This window comes from Taeniopygia guttata, chromosome 35 (genome assembly GCF_048771995.1).
Source record: "Taeniopygia guttata chromosome 35, bTaeGut7.mat, whole genome shotgun sequence".
NCBI classification, from domain to species: domain Eukaryota; kingdom Metazoa; phylum Chordata; class Aves; order Passeriformes; family Estrildidae; genus Taeniopygia; species Taeniopygia guttata.
In genome coordinates, this window is record NC_133060.1 from 3738844 (window position 1) to 3758203 (window position 19360).

Below are 19360 nucleotides of genomic sequence, written 5' to 3' on the forward strand. Positions count from 1 at the left end.
TGGCTGCCCTCTGGCAGAGAAGCCCTTTTGGGGCACAGGTTTCTGGGGCAGCAGACGGGCACTGGTGCTGCCAGGGCTCGGGGGAACTCTGCTTCGGCGGGGACTGTGCCTCAGCGGCTGATGTCAGCGCTCCCCGGGCCCCAGGCTCAGAGCAGCATTCCTGCCCTGGCCCACACGTTCCTGGTCTGTGTCACACGGCCGTGCTTAGGATGGCCACCATGTGGGACGTGTCCCGAGGAGGCCGTGCCAGCTTCTGTGCAGGGCCCCGTGCCCTTCCCGCCGCGGCTGCGTCGGCAGCCCTGGGGGCTCCTGCTGCTCTGAGCCCGCAGAGCAGGGCAGCGTTTGCTGATGGTCTGAGCCGTTCCTAAAGATCCTGTTGGGCTGTCTGACACACCTGGGGCAAGGCATTCCTTCCAACCTGGGCCACTCTGGGGGGCTGGGGGTGGCCCCAGGGCAGGTGGCAGTGTGTGCAAGGGCCCTTTGTGACACGGTGCAGCATGGTCACCGTGGAATGGAACGGAACAGGGTATCCAAGGGCCCTTTGTGACACGGTGCAGCATGGTCACCGTGGAATGGAACGGGACAGGGTATCCAAGGGCCCTTTGTGACATGCTGTGGCATAGGTGTTGGCAGTGACAAGGCCACTCCACAGTGCTCTGTGCACGCGACGAGACAGGACGGAGAGAGCGGTGCTGTGAGGAGCATTGGCACAGCCACTCGTTCCTTGCTGACCCGGAGCTTTCCCGAGGTATTACTGCTGCAGGTGAGCTTGTGGCCAGACCAGAGCACTTGGTGACCCCTGGCCTTCCCGAGGCATCTCTTCTGCAGCTGCCCTCCAGGGCAGACCGTGGCATTTGCTTTGCACCGTCCTTGACAGGAGTCTCCTGTCCTTGTGGCTGGAGCCCCCAAGACCAGAGTGCAGGACTCGCTGTCCTGTAGCCTTGCCAAGACTTCACTCTTGCAGGTGCCCTCAAGGCACGACTGCAGCACTTGCTGACTCGGACCTTTCCCTTTTCACCTTCTGTAAGTAGCCATGAATCCAGGCAGTGACGCAGAGCACAGACCTGAGAGCGTGCCCAAGCTGGCCTGGGGGAAGGAGGAGAAAGAAGGCCCTGGAGCTGCCCCAGCACAGCAGCCTGAAGAGGTGGAGCAGTTCCAGCCACTGCAGAAGGGTGAGTGGCAGAGCTGGGCCACAGGGCTGGTGCCTGCAGCCAGCTTGGCCCCATGCCATGCCATGCCATGCTATGCCATGCCATGCCATGCCATGCCATGCCATCCCATGCCATGCCATCCCATCCCATGCCATGCCATGCCATGCCATGCCATGCCATGCCATGCCATCCCATCCCCTGGGGCCATGCCCATGGACAGGATGGAATAGGGGCCGGGCAGACACCCCACAGCCGTGCTCCATGCCCTGGGGCGGCGCGGGGCTGTCCCTGCCTGGGCAGCGCAGGGCTGGGCTGTGTTCTCCGGCCTCTCCCGCAGCCCCTCAGCTCGGGCTGCGCTCGCTCTTTGCCAGGTGCAGCCGTGCAGCGCACACGAGAGCAGGAACGCACCCGTGGCCGCTTCCGCAGAACAGCGCAGGTACCTGCAGCCATCCCCACCTGGGCTGGGCCTGCTGGCACTGCTCAGCCCAGCACTGTGCTCGGAGCACTCCATGCAACATCCCGGGCTTCTTGCCCTTCTGCTACAGATGGTTTGCAAATTCATGAAGAGGATTCGGGAGGAAGAGAGCAGCGTCGTGGGCACTGTGGTCAGAGCGTACTCTCCCATCTTCAAAACCAAGACCAGTGCTGCCCTGCTGGATATGCTTGTGGAGGAGGGTCCTTCCAGCCCAAAGCAAGTGAGCAGCCTGTGGCCTGGCTTTTCTCCTCCCAGCAGTTGCGTGGCCTCCCAAGCCACGCCTGCTGCTCCCTGGAAGCCTTTGAGGCCATGGCAGTGTGGTGGCAAGGGAAGCACTTCTCTGGGGCAGCTGGGCACATTCCTTCCTCTGGCAGCTTTCCAAGTCTCCCCTGCCTTCTCCAGGTGCCGGCCATGGTGAGGTACATCCACCAGTGGCTGGTGGCCAATGAGTTTCCTGAGTACAATCTGTACAGGCCCCTTCTGGATCTGACAGAGGCACAGCCCTGTGACGTGGTGATGGCTCTCCTGCGTGTGGCCCCAGTGTGTGACAGGTACGGGGCCCATGTGTCCACAAGGCTCAGCAGCCCTTCACCCTGTACAGCCTGTCCCAGGTGTCTGACCAACAGAGAATTCCAGGGCCCTCTGGCTGCTCCCTTTGCCAGCCCTGGCCCCTGCCAGCCCCCCAGCGTGCTGCCATGCTTCCCCCCTGCCCCTCAGGGGCCAGTCCCCACAGGGCTGGGCTGCCTGCGTGCTGCCAGTGAGGGGCAGTGGGCAGAGGCAGGGCTGGCAGAGCAGCTCAGCTCCCCGCTGCCACCCAGGCCACGCTGCTGTGTCCCAGACTCCTCTGAGACAGAGCTCTGACCCCACAGAGCTGCTTTGGCCATGTGGAAGAGCATCATGTGCTCGCCCAGGACTGCAGAGCCGGCCATGCTCGTACTCCTCGAGGTGCTGGGGAGCTGGCCAAAGCACAGCACGTGCACCTCCGATGGGGACCACACGGCTGTCCTTGCCCTGGCTGTGAGTTTCTGCCTTTGCTGGCCCCAAGGCCACCTCTCCAGCAGCTCTCCATCCTCCCTCCCCCACGGCGTCTCCCTGCCTCAGGCGCTGGGCTGAAACCTGGCCTCGGGGCAGCTTCAGGGCCACCAGGCCCTGTGCTCCCCCTTCGGTGCTCCCCCTTCGTCTCTCCGGGCCTCTCCCTCCCGTACTGGGCCCTGCCACACGGACACCTCGGCACTGAGCGCTGTCTCGGCATGCTCTGTCCTTTGCAGGCAACCGTGGTGATGTGGAAGATCCTCCAGCTGCCCTGTGTGCCACATGTAGTCACCGTGTGTTTCCCCTGCCTCTTTGTGCATCTGCTCTTCCAAGTGCTCTTCAGCACTCTGGATATGCCAGAGGAGGTCGATACCTTCTGGAAGGGATGCCAGCAGCAACACGGCCTTGCCACCAACCCCAGCAGGTGCTCCATGCCAGTCCTCCTGTCCTTGCCACATCCCTGGGCAGGGGCCAGTGCCCCCAGCGTGACCTGGGCTTTGCTCTGCACAAAGCTTTGCAGAGCAGACCCTGAAGGCCCTGCTCTGCCGACTGCACTATGGGGATGTGGTGGTGGCCATGGAAGACAAGGGTGGCTGGGACACACTGCTCTGTGCTGACACCCACCACTGTGCTGTGGGCGTGCTGGCCAGGTGAGACCCCCTGCTCCCCAGCTGTCCCCGGCATGTGTGCCCTGCGCCCCAGGTGCCCCACACAGTCCCCGTGGCCGTGGGCCAGAAGCCCTTGTCACCAAGGGACGGCCAAGGAGGCTGCAAAAGGCTGGGAGAGGAGCGTGCCCAAGAGCAGCAACCTCCCAGAGGGCTCAGCTGCCCCTTGCAGGGTGCTGGAGAAAGGCCAGACCTCGGGGAGGCAGTCCTGGGAGAGGTTTGCCCCCGCTGGCTCAGGGGTTTGGCTCCTATTTCCTCCTGTCAGAGAAATGCACCGCGCATCCGAAGCCGTGTGTTCCGCGATTGCATTCCAGCTGCTCGGGCTGTTCAGCAAAGACACGCCATGCCGGGATTTGGCCGCCCTGGCATTCCTTGTGGAGGTGAGCCTGAAGGCCAGCGCTGCCTCGCTGAGCTGCCTCCCGGCTCTCTGCCCTCTCTTGGCCGCAGTGCCTGGGACGGAGCCCGCGCCCTGTGCTGCTGCCTGGGCCCGGCCCTGTGCGGTTCTGGGCTCCCGCCGGCCGCTCCCCCGTCACTGCCCTGTGCCTTTCAGGTCCTGGAGCGCCTGAACCTGAGTGAATGCCGTGACAGCGTCCTGGAGTTCTTGTCAAAGAACCTGCAGAGCGAGTGCAGGGGGAGGCATCGCTTGGCACTCAGAGGCCTCGTGGTGCTCGGCACCACCAGTGTCTCGGTGAGAAGAGCGCAGGGGCTGAAGCCGTGCTGCCAGCGTGGGGCTGGGGAAGGCAGTCCCTGGGGCTCGGCTGGCCTTGGGGCACTGAGGCAGCTGCTGCCAGCTCTCCTGCCTCCTGCTGCAGCTGCCCGAGTGCTTTGGCACAGGCCATTGGCCCCTGGGCCCTCTGGCAGCAGGATGGTGTTTCACACACTTGTGTTCCACAAGTAGATGGCCATAAGGATGTGGAGCCTGCATGAAAGGCTCGTGGAGCTCCTGCAGGAAAATGACGGCGTCATGCTCAGGATGACCACGGTTCTCCTCAGAGCTGTATTTCTCTGCAATGGTGCCCCAATGACCAGCACCCTCGCCCTGCAGCTGGCTGAGGCGCTCCTGCCACTCTTTGACAACGTAAGGCTCTGCGCCTCCAGCCATGGCCAGCGGGTGCTACCCGCACACGTTGTGCCCTGTGCACTTACAGGCTGTGCCCAGCTGGGCCTGAAGCAGCTGACGCTGAGGTCTTTCTTCCTTCCTTTCATACAGGAGGATAGCCAGGTGCAGTTGAGCTCCATGTTTATCTTCCGAGACATGCTGGATTGTTTTCCGGAAGAGGAAAAAAAGGCCCTGAAGGCACACGTGCGCCAGAGCCTGCTGCCACTCTCCTTCCACTGCCATGATGAGAACCAGCGAGTGGCAGAGGTGAGGACTCGGCAGCTGCTGCTGTTCCCCTGGCAGGGGCTGGGCTGCCCCTGCCCTGGCACCTCGCAGGCTGCAGCCTCCTCCAGGCCCTGGCACAGGGACGGGTCCTGTGCCCTGGGCTGTGGGGCCATCTCCGCGTCTCTGCTGCTCTCCAGGCTTCTCAGGAAACGCTGCTTTGTGCGGCCGAGTTCCTGAAGCAGAGGGATCTCGAAAAGCTGCTGAAGAACCAGAAGCTGTGGAAGTTCACCGAGTGCCTGGTAAGGAGGGCCGGGAAGCCGCAGCCCCAGCCTGGAGAAGCCCCCTGAGCGCGGTGCTCGGTGTGCGGGCTGGCAGCTGTGCCCCTGCCCGCTGCTGCAGCCCGAGGCCGCGCGGGCTCTGCTCCAGGCTCCTGCGGCCCGAGCCGGGTGCCCATGGAGCCCCGGCCCGGTGGGGCTGCGGGGCCAACCCTTCCCTCCTGCCGCTCTCTGCAGCTGGCAGAGGACAGCAGCAGCGTGGCCGAGCACCTGCGCCGGGCCCTGCCCTACCTGCAGAGCCCACAGGAGCCCCTGCGAGAGGCGGCCGTCAGGTTCATGGGTGAGCCACGAGCCGGGCCAGGAGGGCGTGTGGGCACAGGGCTGGCAGCGCCGCTGGCAGGGAGCTGTGCCGCCGGGCCTGACAGGCTCTGTGTTCCCAGGGACGGCCGGGCGGTACCTGAGGGGGAGGAAGGAAGAGCTCCAGCTCATCTCTGAGGGTGAGTGAGGGCAGCGGGCTGCCAGCGGGGGCTGGCGGGGAGCTGGGAGCCCTGCCCCGGCTGCGGAGGGCTCTGCTCCCTGTGCGGACCAGGGGCGGCGTGGGCAGAGCACACAGAGGTTTCAGGGCACCTGGGGGATTCCTGGCCAGCAGCTTCGGGCTGATCCAGCTGGTCCCTGCTCCCTGCTGGCCATGGCCAGAGCCGGCTGGGATGGCCCTGGCACAGAGTCCCCTCGGGTCCCCTCAGATGTGGGAACTGACCATGGCTCTGTTCCTCTCTCTTTCAGCCCTTGAAGGCATGGCCAATGACATCAGTGTCGCCGTCGGAAGCCTGGCAGTTCAAACATTGTACGTCCTCCAGGAAGCAGAGAGAGCTCCATACTCCATCTTTGACAACCTGCATGATCGGCTCCGCAGGGCATGGAGGAGACGGCCTCGTCTGTCGGGGCTCGGCTGGCTGCGCTGCTGGAGCTCTGCAGAGAGCTGATCCCAGAGGCTCTGTCTGCTGGGGCCGCCCGAGCCAGCAGGAATGTTTCGTTTGTTTAAGATTGTTCTTTCTGTCTTTTTGTTTTACTTTAGCATATAAATATAGGATGTGTTTTAATAGACAGACTCCCAGGATCTTTCTTTTGCTGCCCAGGCTCTGCAGGGCCATGGGGAAGAGGGACAAAAGAGTTCCTGGGCTCAGCAAGCTGCCCAGGCATGCAGGGTTGCAGGGAAAATGGCCAGAAGCCCCTTGGCCTTTGGTGGTTCTGCCAAAGCCTTTGTGCTGCCCACAGAGCAGATGGGCAGGGGCTGGAGGTGTGGGGATCTCTGTGAGAGCGGTGCCTGGAGATGGCCACAAGCCCTGTCCCAGGCAGGAAGCGCCATCTGTGTCCTCCTGCCCGTGTGTTGCTGCCTGGATTGCTGAGGGCTCCCAGGTGCCTCTGGATGGGCTCCTCTGGAGCTCCTGTGGGGCTGCGGCGCTGCTGCCGGGCAGGTTGGCTGGGCTGGGGAGAGCCTGAGGGGACGGGGCCACGAAGGGATGAGGGGCTGCGGAAGCCCTGACAGGACAAGGCAGTGGGAAGGCACAGGGGGGACGTGTGAGGGAGTGGGTAACGTTGGCTCGGGGAGGAAAGTGGGTTGGAGCCAAAGAGACCACTCACCCCGATGTTCCTGTGGCAAACAGAGCACGTTTATTCTCAAGCCCTTCCTTCTAAAGGGCCTTTGAAAAGCCCAGTCTGGATGATTTCACTGGTCTGATCTCTGTGCCCCTTCAGATTCTGGCCTGGGGAATGCCTGCAGCCTTGGGAGAGCTGTGATGGGCCAGGCCCCTGTCAGTCAAACCAGGGCTGGTACATTCACCCCGTACAAGCCAGCCTGCACGGTGACACGGCAACAGAGTGCGAGGCACAGCTGCGGGTGCTCCCCGTGAACCTCAGCTCTGGGACCACTGCCTGCCCCAAGCTTCAGGGGCTGCAGGGGGAGCCCGGCTGGGCTCTGCCCTGGGGCCATCCTGCAGGGACAGCTGCACACAGCCTGCAGCTTTGGGAATGGCATTAGTGCCTAGGCTGGGGGGGAAGCTGCAAGTCCTTGACTGCTGTCTTGTGTTGCTGAGAAGAGGAAGGACATCTTGGAACTGGGGATGCTCTATTTGAAGTCAAGTGGGCAACTTTGTGGTGGGGGAGCTGCGTGGGCCAAAAGGACCCAGGGGTGCTGGTCAAGAGCAGCTGAAGTTGGGCCAGTGTGTGGCCAGGTGGCCAAGAAGGCCAAGGATGCCCTGGCCTGTGTCAGCAGCAGTGGGGCAGCAGGAGCAGGGCAGTGACCGTCCCCCTGGGCTGGGCAGCGCTGCGGCCATGGCTGGGAGTGCTGTGTCCACTTGTGGGCCCCTCTGAAGCAGAAAGTCCTCGAGGGGCTGGAGCGTGTGCAGAGAAGGACACGGGAGCTGGGGAAGGCTGTGGAGTGCAAGGCCAAGGAGGAGGTGCTGAGGGAGCTTTAGCCTGGACAACGGGAGGCTTGTGAGGGACCTTCAGATCCATGGATCCATACATGGCAGTGCTCACCACCAGGGCTGTTTCCCTGCCAGACATGCCCTCACTGCATCCAAGTGCTTTAGCCACCTGAGGAGGGGACACTTCCGACTTGTGGTTTGTTGGTTTGCTAGGAGGAGAAGCCCCGCTCATTTTCTCTCTTTCCAGCAAGCAAAGAGGTGTCTGCGCAACCTTTCCTGCCCTTTTCGTGCACTGCATGGGATTCTGATCCAGTTTGAGTTTTCCTTGTCTTCCGCAGCAATAACAAAGTCCGTGCTGGCTATCTCTGACTTTTCCATTTCAGAGTTTTCAAGAGCTAAAAGCTGCATTGTGCAGAGGCACCGCTACTTGCTGATAGCAGCCAGGGAGGACTATCAAATTCATAGAGTTCATCAAATAGAGTTCTGTTGAGTTAACCCACTTTAATCTGGTCAGAGTCACTTAGAATCCCATCGCTAACAGAGTTGCTGATTTCTCCTTGGAAGTGGTATTTGTGGATCTGAGGAGGAATGAGGTTATAAATGAGAGGTAACGGCCTGTCCCTCATGCTTCTCTCTTGCCGCAGATGGCAGAAGGAACAGCGGTCTCTGCCCCGGCTCCCTCTGCTCCTGGAGAAGAAGCCAAAGAGGGGCAAAATGAGCAAGATGATTTTTAAAACTTTAAGAAGGGATAATTAGAGACAAATCAATAACAGCGCTGGGTGCTTGGCAATGGCCAGAGGCACACTGGTTAGCCATAGCAACTCTTCTTATCTACTTTTTCCATTGTATTGTCCAAAAACATATTAATAAAGATTATAGACATTCAAACATTTCTTTGAACTCATTTACTTCTTCCAGGAAGTCTTTTGGTTTGACCCCCAACCCGCCTTTCTAGAGTCCGTGCAGGAATCATGGATTGTTGTTTTGAGGGTTGTGTGTCACTTCCTCACAACAGCCCCCTGATCCCCGATTCAGCTGGGAGTTTGCAGGCCCCAAGTTGGGCAACTCCCTGGGGGCTCCCCTGGCAGGGGGACCCTCCTGGAGCAGTTCTGTGTCAGGAACCAGAGCTGCATTGGACTTTTTCGGTCTTCGGCTTCTGTTTATTCTTATCAAAACTTCAGCACACTGTCTGCACCAGACTCTGCGTGCAGGAAAACAGCACAAAAATGGCCAACAATCTCTTGTTACAAGGCCTTGTAAGTCTAATGAAAAACTAAGCTACCCAATTAAGAAGTGACACCTAAATTAGTTTTCTTTCTAACCCAGTAACTGACCCCTAAAGACCCACAATGCAGATTATTCTACCCAATTACAGGATACCACATAAACCCAAAAAGAAAGAGAAGAAGAAGAAGAAAGAAGAAGGGAACTCAAGACAACACCCTATATCCTCCATCTTGAACCCATCTATAACATACTAAAAATTCTAAAACCTAAATTTTTCACCCATATGACAAACTCCACTACTCTCTGCAATCTCTACAATCTATTTCACACTTTTGTGGTTTCTAGTTTATTTGAAGCTTTGGAAGTTTTCTCCATGAATGAGGGTCAAAGTCAGTGCTCCCCTGGGGGTCAGGACACCCCAGAGCAGACAGAGAAATATTCCTGGTGCCCTGGGTTTCCACATCAGCAGGCGACAGTTACTGACAGTCGAAGGGTCAGCGGCAGGGTCCTCATCACACCCGTTCCTTAAACGTTATCTGGCCATGCAGACGGTCTTAGCTACTTCCACAAGTACTTTAAATCAACATTGGCTGTTTCACAAATATCTCTGAGTTATTACTGTCAGTTAGTTACAAAAAGAAAAGCATTAGTTATTATTTCACAACTACAGCTACTTCTGCAAAAGTTAACATTCTAATGCACAACACATGGCATCCACTTCAATATTTTGTAAAAGCCAAAACTATCATGTATGTTTTTCACACTGTGCACAAACTAAACTATCATCCATGAATGATGTTCTGAGGATATGAGCTACACAGGGGCCAGGGCATTGACCACAAAAAGCTGACAAATTATACTACAGCAAACGCATGTTAAAAGTGATTACAAGCTGTACTGTATCAAAATCGTTGTGATTAAGAATAAGTTGCAGAAGCCAAGACATCACAGCAAAAGCCACAACTACATAGTCCTTTATAACAAACCCAGGGCAGGTGTTTCCCTTGCAGGGAGCACTGGGGCCTTCCCCGGGCCCCTTCTGCCCTCTGGCAGAGCCGGGGGCATTTTCCAGCACACGCAGTTTGTACCCAAGAGTCGGGTGCAGCCGAGAAGGCTCCGAGCGCCTCCTCCCAGGCTGACTCTGCAGATGCCCCGGCTGCTCTGGGCTCTGCCAGGGCTCTGCTGGGGCTCAGCTCTGGGTGAGGCTGGGCCCGCTCTCCCCTCACATTGCTCCGGGCAGCTGAGTCACAGAGGGAGGAGGAAGGGACACGCCAAGGGAGTTGAGGTTTAACAGAGTTTTTATTCAAAAAACTGCCATGCCAAACAGGCTGTCATAAGAACTGTAACAAACAGGGTGTCCTAACCAACATAACCAACTAGCACTGCTAACTACCATCACTAACTAGTTGTCCTCACTAACTACTGTAACTAACAGCTGTTTTCAAGTGCTTCATCTCCTCCTCTGCTCCCTCAGTTGCTTTGCTGCGGTGATCAGAGGGGTCAGGCTGGAGAGAAGCTTGGCTGATGATAAAAATGGGTGCTGCCCAAAGGATAAATAGAAAGAAATGAACCGTTACTTTCCAGAGTCAACTTCCTCACAGGCTCTGTTGCAACAGGACAAAGGGAAATGGTCAGAAACTCAGGAGAGGGAAGCAGGCTCAGGTTAGATCTAGGGCAGAATCCTTTTGCCAGGAGAGTGGGGAAACACTGACAGAAGGTGCCCAGAGATGTGGGAGGTGCCTCCTCCCTGGGAACATCCAAGCTCAGGTCAGGCAGGGCTCTGAGCACCTGCCCTGCCTGAAGATGGCCCTGCTCCTTGTGGGGCACCAGGTGCAGATGCCCTCGAAAGGACCCTGCCAAGCCAAACCAGGCGAGGGTTCTGCTTGCTTTGCGTGTGGAACGCAGAGAGACTGGAGACTATCGGAGGGCCCCACCAGAAAACCCCTCCCTGGCGCTGCTGCTTCCCCTGCAGCCGCTCGGCATTCACCTGCAGCAGCTCCTGGGCAGAGCAGCGCCGCTCCTCGTCCGGCTCCAGGCTGCACTCGAGGCAGTCCCGCAGCAGAGCCGACAGGCGCCCGGGCTCCTGCAGCTGCGGGGGCCCGTTGTGCCGGATCAGAGCGCGAGCCTGCAGGAAAAGCAAACTCAGCGCTCTGCCAGCTTCCTTCCCACCCACAGGTGCTCACATCGACCCTGGGTTCTCAGCCCCAGCTCCAGGGGCACTTTCCTCCCTGGCACAGATGCTGCTCACAGCTCATTTTCCTATGTCAACCAAAAAACCCAAACCCTGGTGCTGCCACAGCCGTTGGAAAGAGCTGATGCACTTGCTTTACATTTTCAGGTCATCCTCACAGCCAGAAGAGCTGCAACAGCGTAAATCCCAAAGCCAATTGTTGCTGGAGACTGCAGAATATGTGTCCGTGTTGAGGCTCGAGTGCTCTGGGAATTCCCTTCCCCATGTGCAGAAACCTCCAGCTGCTGCTCCCAGTGCAGGGTCACCCTGTGCTCACAGGGCTCTGCAGCCCCTGGAGAATTTGCCTCTGACCATGGCCTCGTTTCCTTGAAGTAAGGAGCTTCTCCTCCCACCATCTCGTGTTGCCGTGCGTGGCCAGTCCGAGCGGGCGCCGGCGGACGCGCGGGAGGAGCGGGGAGGCGGCCGCCGCTTTCCCCCGGGCGCTGCGGGCTCAGTCTGAGCGCACGGACAGACGGATGGCGGACACGGGGCTGGGGGCGGACACGGGGCTCGGGGCACACACGGGGCTGGGGGCGGACACGGGGCTCAGGGCACACACGGGGCTGGGGGCACACACGGGGCACACACAGGGCACACACGGGGCACACACGGGGCTCGGGGCACACACGGGGCACACACGGGGCACACACGGGGCACACACGGAGCACACTCGGGGCTCGGGGCACACACGGGGCACACACGGGGCTCGGGGCACACTCGGGGCTTGGGGCACACTCGGGTTTATTGTGGGTGCGGCTTCCCGAGGCCCCCGGGCACCGGCGGGGTACCTGATCTATCCCCCGAACTGGGGGAGGGGGAAACGGACCCGCGGCCGATGAGGACGGGGCGGGGGCAGGGAAACCCCCCGGGAAAGCAGGAGACCCCGGGAACGGGGCGGGCATGGGAAAGGCGGGGGCGGAGGGAGCGACCGCGGGGCGAGGGGGAGGGAGGCAGGGTCGCAGCACAAGGGGAACCGCGTGGGGAGCGGCAGCGGGAATGGGGGAAAGAAGAAAAATTACAACTCCCACATTCGTCTGTGTCGTGGGAGAGAGAGGGGCAAAAACAGGAGAAAGAAAAGGGAAAAAAGGAGATTTCCCCCCCATTGTTCCTTCATCTCCCCACCTCCAATTCAATAGCAGGGCGTTATCAATAAACAATAGCAGTGAACTGTGAATAATCAATAGCAGGGAGTGATCAATAATCAGTATCAGTGAGTTATCAATAATCAATAGCAGTGGATTGTCAATAATTAATAGCAGGGAGTTATCAATGATCAATAGCAAGGAGTTATCAATAATCAGTATCAGTGACTTATCAATAATCATGTTATAAATTTGTGCCACAACGGAAAATAATCCAATTAAGAATTTTATTAATTTACAGCGAGTAGGATATGAACAAGGGTAACAGCGCTGGGCAGCAGACAGAGAACTTCAAAAACCGAAGCTCCACTGACTGCTACCTTGATTCGCTCAAACTGTCTCCTTTTATTCCAATTTCTTCTTTTTTCTCCCTGGAATTTGCAAGCTAATTCCTGCCGTTATCTTGTGTTTGTATAAGCAGTCTCTGGTGTGAATGGTTGTTGTGATCTTATCTTGCATAGGCAGTCTCTGGTGTGAATGGTTGTTGTGATCTTATCTTGCATAGGCAGTCTCCAGTGTAAGTGTTTTTATCTTACCTTGCATCAGCTGTGTCCGTTTGCTGTTTGCATACCTCCGTGGCCTAACCTTATCTCAATAGACCATACCTCAGTCTGTATTTTTCTCACAGTTGTCTAACCTTTACATATATCTTAATAAACAATATCTCAATCTGTAGTTTCTTACAATTCCCCCCTTTTTCTTTTTATCCTATTATTGTTTATTAGACGTTGCTTTCATTCTCGGCACTGCAAATAAACCTTTTTCCACAATCCCAACATTTATCATAACACTCACATGGTAATACTTCACAATTACAATAGGCATAGCCCCCTCGTGGCATAACACATTCACAACAATCTTCATTCTCATTAATAGATGCATTTTTATATTTTTCCCCCGACCTCGTAGTTAAAATTAGCAGTTTAGCTATGACAAATCATTTTTTAATATCGTGTACAATACAGCGTAATATACAAGGCCTGAATATAAGTCCCAGAATCAATATAATAAGCAGTCCAGCTAAGGCAGACAGCAAGGTGGTTAGCCAAGGTGAAACATTAAACCAATTTTCATACCATGTCCTGCCCGCCTCACGATCTTTTCTACGTTGATTTAACCTTTTCCAGAGTTCAGACATAGTGTCCTGAACTACTCCCGTATCGTCAGCAAAAGAGCAACATTCTTCATTGAGAGCTACACATAACCCCCCTTCTTTTAGGAATAATAGATCTAATCCTCTTCTATTTTGCAGTACTACTTCCAATAAAGACTTTACTGAAGTGGCTAAATTTTGGATAGATTGTTCTATTTTTGCTAAATCTTCATCTACAGCCGTCTGTAAACTTTGTAATTCCTGACTTTTTACTAGGGAGGCTATGCCTGTACCTGCTCCAACTCCACCCGCTATCAGCAGTGTAGCTAAGGTTACCACTGTAATTGGTTCTCGTTTTTGTATATTCAGGTCTCCTTCAAAGTGGCGTAACACTTCCTCAGAGGTGTGATAGATCAGACGAGGAACAATTATCACCTGTACGCAAAACTGAGATTGATCAAACACGTTTAGGGATAGGCAAGGCGTTACTCCGATGTCTGAACAAACCCATTTAGCTCCTGGTGTCGGGATAGCCCATTTGTCATTTCTATTCTTGTGTTTATTTATAGTTTTTGTAGTGATTATTGTCGTTTGGTTGCACAAAGGCTGATAATTTTTGGGCACTGTACCGATCCATTTTCCTTGACCTGTTACTAATTGAATAGTAATTCCCTGCGCATGGTTTTTCTGGTCATTCCATGGGCATTCTCGTGGGTTTGAACCACTAGACCATTGAATCTTAGCTGGTTTTCCAATCACCTCAAAATATGGTGGTCTAACATTATAACATAACCAGCATTCCTTAGTTAAATTTGGTTTGCTTTCATTAAGGGCACGATAAGAGGCTTGCATTAAATCCCATAAAGGGTCTTTGGATTTTAACACACCTGAATCCCTAACAGCCACCACGTCATTAGCTGTTCTATTTGTTATTGATAAGGGCTTTGGACAAGTGGTTGTAACACTTGCAGGGACTATCTTTTTCGTAGGGGAAATGGGTGAATTCAATACTTTATTCGGCCCAACAGGGAGTGAATCATGTGGTATTTTAACTTTTCTTATGAGAAAATGCCCTCCCCCGTCTTTAGGAATTCCTCCATAGACACGTATTCCCCATGTTAGTCCTACTAACCACTTGTCTCCTAGGGGATGTAATACTTGAAATTTGATGCGGGTACAGACTTCCTTGTCCCGTGAAGCTACATAATCCAGGTCACGCAGACCTGTAAGATCTACACCTGTTTGTCCAGGTACACATCCGTTAGGAGTCCAGGTTGCTTTTATATATTTATCAGGAGCCTTTACTGACCAGCCCGAGGCTATTGTTTCACATCCCCAATAGCCACAATAATAATGTCCGGGATAATTACAGTAAGACGGTCCAGAAGCCGGGCATATATAAAATGGAGGTCCTTTTTCACAATGTATCGGTACTAAATCACAAAGTTTTACTATGAATTCAGGTGGACCTGTGTTGCTAAAAGTGGCTATTGTTCTCGTTCCTTCCCAAGATATTAGTTCCCACTTGAATGGTTCATGTGGGTTTCCCCCTTCTGCCAGGGTTATTATCAATATCAAGACTAACGGTATACCAAGAAAAAGGGTGTCTGTCAATTTTACCAATTTAAGTAGATTTTTACCAATCCTGGGGAAGCTCTGTTGTTCCTGCTTTTGCGTCCCATTGTTCTGGTTCTTTTCTCCACAGTCTGTTCCTCTTCTGCCTCGCCCGTCGACTCGGTTGCTTCGAGTCACGGGGTGCAACATCTTCTCGGCAGCAAGGGAATTCTTCAGGAGAACAGCTGTTTCGGGATTTCTGCCTGTTTACATAGGCTTCCCACTTTGCAGCTTGAACTAATGGGGCAAAGCAAGACACAGTTAGTACTTCCCTTCTACACTTTATAACCAAGATTTCAGCCACAAAGAGGACTGGTTCATTGGAATGGTAACAATAATATTGAGGGTATCCACATTCACAGCGTGTCCACCATTTATCCCGGCATACCTTATGCCTAAAACAAGCAAATGGATAACAACTGTAGTTTAAATCATTACAACTAATTCGTATATCTAGAGTACATATATTATTTACATCAGCATATCTTTCATATTCACTATTGTGTGGCTACATATGCCTAACAATTTCCTTCAGCACACGTTGTACGCTTTCATATATAATAGATAAAAAAGGAAATAACTATAGCAAATATAAACAGCAATACACACTTTATACCAAAAGGTAATGCAGCAAAAAAATCGAATAAAGTCTTTATCATTTCGTTATCTTTTCAGAGTTATCTTGGTGTCACCTGGAGTACTGATTACTTTCCAGTGGGGTCTCGTCACTGGGCCTTTAATGCGGCTGGCATGAGTCCATCCACGCTCAGCAGTCCGGAAAGCTGTTTCTGTTGTCAACAAAACGATATAAGGTCCCTCCCAATTGGGTTTTAGGGTTTCTTCCTTCCTCACTTTAATCAATATCCAATCCCCAGGTTTAACTTTGTGTATTTTTAAGTCCAACGGGGGTCGTTGCACAATCAGTCCATGTTCCCAAAGCTGGTTACGATGTTCTGCTAATTGTGAAACATATTCATTAATCACACGGTCTCTAATTAAAACATTTGTTTGTGGGCTTTCAATTCTGTAGGACATTCCATACACCATTTCAAACGCTGATATTCCTACATCTGCTCGGGGTCTGGTTCTGAGAATTAATAGTGCCATAGGTAGGCATTTAATCCATGATAATTTGGTTTCTATCATTAGTTTAGTCAAAATAGTTTTAATTTCTCCATTCATCCTTTCAACTTTTCCTGAACTTTGTGGATGCCATGGTGTATGGTATTCCCACTTAATACCCAAACTTTCTGTCAGATCTCTAACAATTTTTGACAAAAAATGTGTTCCTCTGTCCGAGTCGATTACTTCAGGTACTCCATATCGAGGTATAACATGTTCAAGTAACACTTTAGTGACTTGGTTAGCGGTTGCCCTGGAGGTAGGAAAAGCCTCAACATAATGTGTTAAATGATCCACCATTACTAATAAATATTTGTAACACCCTACCCTAGGTAGTTCAGTAAAATCTACTTGTATATGTGAGAAAGGTCTGTATGCTGGGGAACGTCCCCCAAGAGGTCTCTGTTTTATGTTTTTTCGATTAACCTTTTGACAGGTCTCGCAGGCTGCCGTGACTGTCTTTGCTATATTATATACGCCTATACAGGCATACTGTCGATTGAAATGATCAACTAACGCCTGAGTTCCCCAGTGTGTTTTGCTGTGTATTTTTGAAAATATTTCAATTGCTATGCCCTTCGGCAAGACTTCTCTCCCATCTGGCAATATGTATTTCCCATCCTGTTCCTTAGCTCCCATTTGTTCTAGCTTTTCTTTTTCTGCAGACTCAAAACTCAATTTTTTACTAACAGGTACTTGTTGCATAGTCAGAATTATATTATAATTGCCTGCCACTCGTTTTGCTTCTGTATCAGCTGCATTATTTCCCCTAACTTGATAACTTGTACCTTGCTGGTGTCCCTTTATATGTACAACTGCTATTTTATTTGGCATTTTCAATGCCCCCAGAACTCGCCGCATTAATTCCTGGTGTACCAGCTCTTTTCCCTGTGAGTTAATAAATCCTCTTTCCTCCCATATTTTCCCAAAAGTGTGTACTGCTCCGAACGCATAACGTGAGTCTGTATATATAGTTCCATCCTTTCCCTTCAGTGACACTAATGCTTTCCACAATGCATACAGCTCGCAGGCTTGTGCCGACCAGCTGGCACTCAGGGGGCCTGATTCTCTTATCTTAAATTCTCCTTTTTCCCACTTAACGATGGCATATCCAGACAATCGTTTACCTTCCACAATTCGTGATGACCCATCTATAAATAATATAATAAATCTCCACATTGTAGTTCTTCTTCTTCTAAGTCTGACCTAATGCGTGTTTGTTGTTCAATTGTTTGAAAACAATTGTGCAATAGTTCATTACCTTCTCCTGGGTACAAAAATTCAGCGGGGTTAACTGCTCCAATAGTTTTTAAAGATAGTTTAGGGGATTCTATAAGTATTCCCTCATACTTTAATAATCGGCTATCTGTAAGCCATTTTTCTGCTTTTTGTTGTAGCACTCCCCTGATGTTATGAGGCGCATATAAGACAACTTCTCCATTAAAAGTAATGCAATTTGTTTCCTCAAGTAATAGGGCAGCAGCAACAATGATTTGTAAACAACTCGGCCAACCCCTGCTCACAGGGTCTAACAGCTTTGATAGGTATGCCACCGGTTTCTTTTGTCCGGCCCATTCCTGAGTTAACACTCCGAATGCCGTTCCTTCATGTATGTTAACAAATAAATGGAATGGCCGTTTTAAATCTGGGAGACTTAAAACTGGTGCTTGACTTAGCTCCCTTTTGAGACTGGCAAACTGCTCTTGATCCTGAGGAGTCCACTTGGGTATTTTGCCTTTAGGCAATTGTTCATATAAGAATTTAACTTTAAAGCTGTAGTTCTCTATCCATTGCCTACAATACCCAAATAGTCCTAATGCCTGCCGAATTTGCCTCTTAGTGACAGGCATAGGTAATTCCAGAATTCCTTTAATACGCTCTGTATCTAATATCTTCTGGCCGTTAAACAGATAATGTCCCAGATATTTCACTTTTTCCTCCACAAATTGTAACTTTTCTTGTGATACCCGTAGTCCCTTTTGTGCAAGAAAGTTTAGGAGTCGAATGGTTTCTTTCTTTACATTCTCCTTATTATTCCCCGCTATGAGCAGATCATCTACATATTGTAACAGCACATTTCCCGTTTGTACCTGATATTCTGTTAAGAGTTCTTCTAGGGCCTGTCCAAACAGATTTGGGGATTCAGTGAACCCTTGGGGGAGCACGGTCCATCTTAATTGCTGTCTCTGGCCCGTCTCTATGTCTTCCCATTCAAAAGCAAAATAATTACGGCATTCTTCTGCCAGCGGACAGGCCCAAAAGGCATCCTTTAAATCAATCACACTATACCAGGAATTATGTGGTCCTAGTTTGCTTAGCAAATATGGATTTGCTACTACAGGGAACCGAGTGATAGTTCTTTTGTTTATTTCCCTTAGATCATGTACGAGCCGATATTTCCCATTAGGTTTTTTTACAGGCGAAATGGGGGTGTTAAAGGGTGACATACAAGGCTCTAAGACTCCTTGTGCCAACAATCGATCAATTTCTGGCTTCAATCCTCTCCGTCCTTCTAAGGATATGGGATACTGCCTTACCTTCACAGGTATGTGGGGTTCGGAAATTTGGATTTTAATCGGTGGCATTTCCAGTCTACTAATTGTGTCCGGAGAGTACCAGACATTGGGGTTAATTTGTTTTAGATCATCCACAGTCAAAGGATAAGCAGATACTGCCAACTCTTGATTTTTTACTTTAATTTCTAATTGCAGTTCAACAATTAAATCTCGTCCTAACAGATTAAATTCTGCTTCAGGGACGAGCAAGAGTTCACCCATTCCAAATTTATTTTCAGTTTCGAATACCACATTTTTGATTTTACTTACCTTAAAGGGTTCCCCTTTTGCCCCAATTACTTGTACCTTTTCAGGGGAAACTTTATATCCCTCAGGTATTTGCTTAATAGTTGATTTCTCAGCCCCAGTGTCTACCAAAAAGGTGAACTCTTGTTTATGGGGACCTATTTTTAATTTTATCAAGGGCTCATGGTGGCTCCGGTCCCCTAAAATATAGAGCCCCTGACTTTCCTATTCCGTTTTCAAATTTTCCTCGTCCCTGATCCTTTCTCTGCAATTCTTCTTTATATGTCCCTTCTTTCCACAGTAAAAACAAGATCTCTGTTCCTTTTCTATTACTACCTTTCCTTGTTTCATCCTAGCAGATCTGTGTTCACCAGTTCACCCTTTGCGATCCTCTCTGACCGCTGCTACCATCATTCTTACTTGTCGCTTGCTGCTCTCTTCTTCCCGCCTTACGTAGACTTTCTGCGCTTCCCTCACTAATTCATCCAACCCTCTATTCTGCCAGTCCTCTAACTTTTCAATCTTCTTTCTGATATCTTCCCATGATTTTGCCACAAACTGAGTTTTGAGGAGCGCTTGCCCTAAAGGGTCGTTTGGATTTACCCCAGAGTACAGCTGAAGGGCTTTCCTCAGTCGTTCCAGCCACTCAGTAGGGCTTTCATCTTTCTTTTGCATTTCATTAAATGCTTTATTGATATTCTGCCCACGGGGTACTGCTTCTCTAATTCCCTGAATTACTATAGTTCTCAGGTCCTGCATATGAGTTCTATGTGCCGGATCCTG

The 19360-nt window shown here is 52.1% G+C and overlaps 2 long non-coding RNA genes across 2 annotated transcripts; both read right to left on the bottom strand.

Moving 5' to 3' along the window:
* Positions 1-9855: 9855 nt before the first annotated feature.
* On the bottom strand, positions 9856-11247 carry LOC140681400 (uncharacterized). The gene is made up of 3 exons (XR_012052575.1): positions 11118-11247; positions 10563-10700; positions 9856-10115 (listed from the first exon to the last, which is right to left on the bottom strand). It is a non-coding gene; the product is annotated as an uncharacterized lncRNA (long non-coding RNA).
* Positions 11248-12156: 909 nt separating this feature from the next.
* Positions 12157-13681, bottom strand: LOC140681404 (uncharacterized). The gene is made up of 2 exons (XR_012052579.1): positions 12484-13681; positions 12157-12399 (listed from the first exon to the last, which is right to left on the bottom strand). It is a non-coding gene; the product is annotated as an uncharacterized lncRNA (long non-coding RNA).
* Between the last annotated feature and the right edge of the window lie 5679 nt (positions 13682-19360).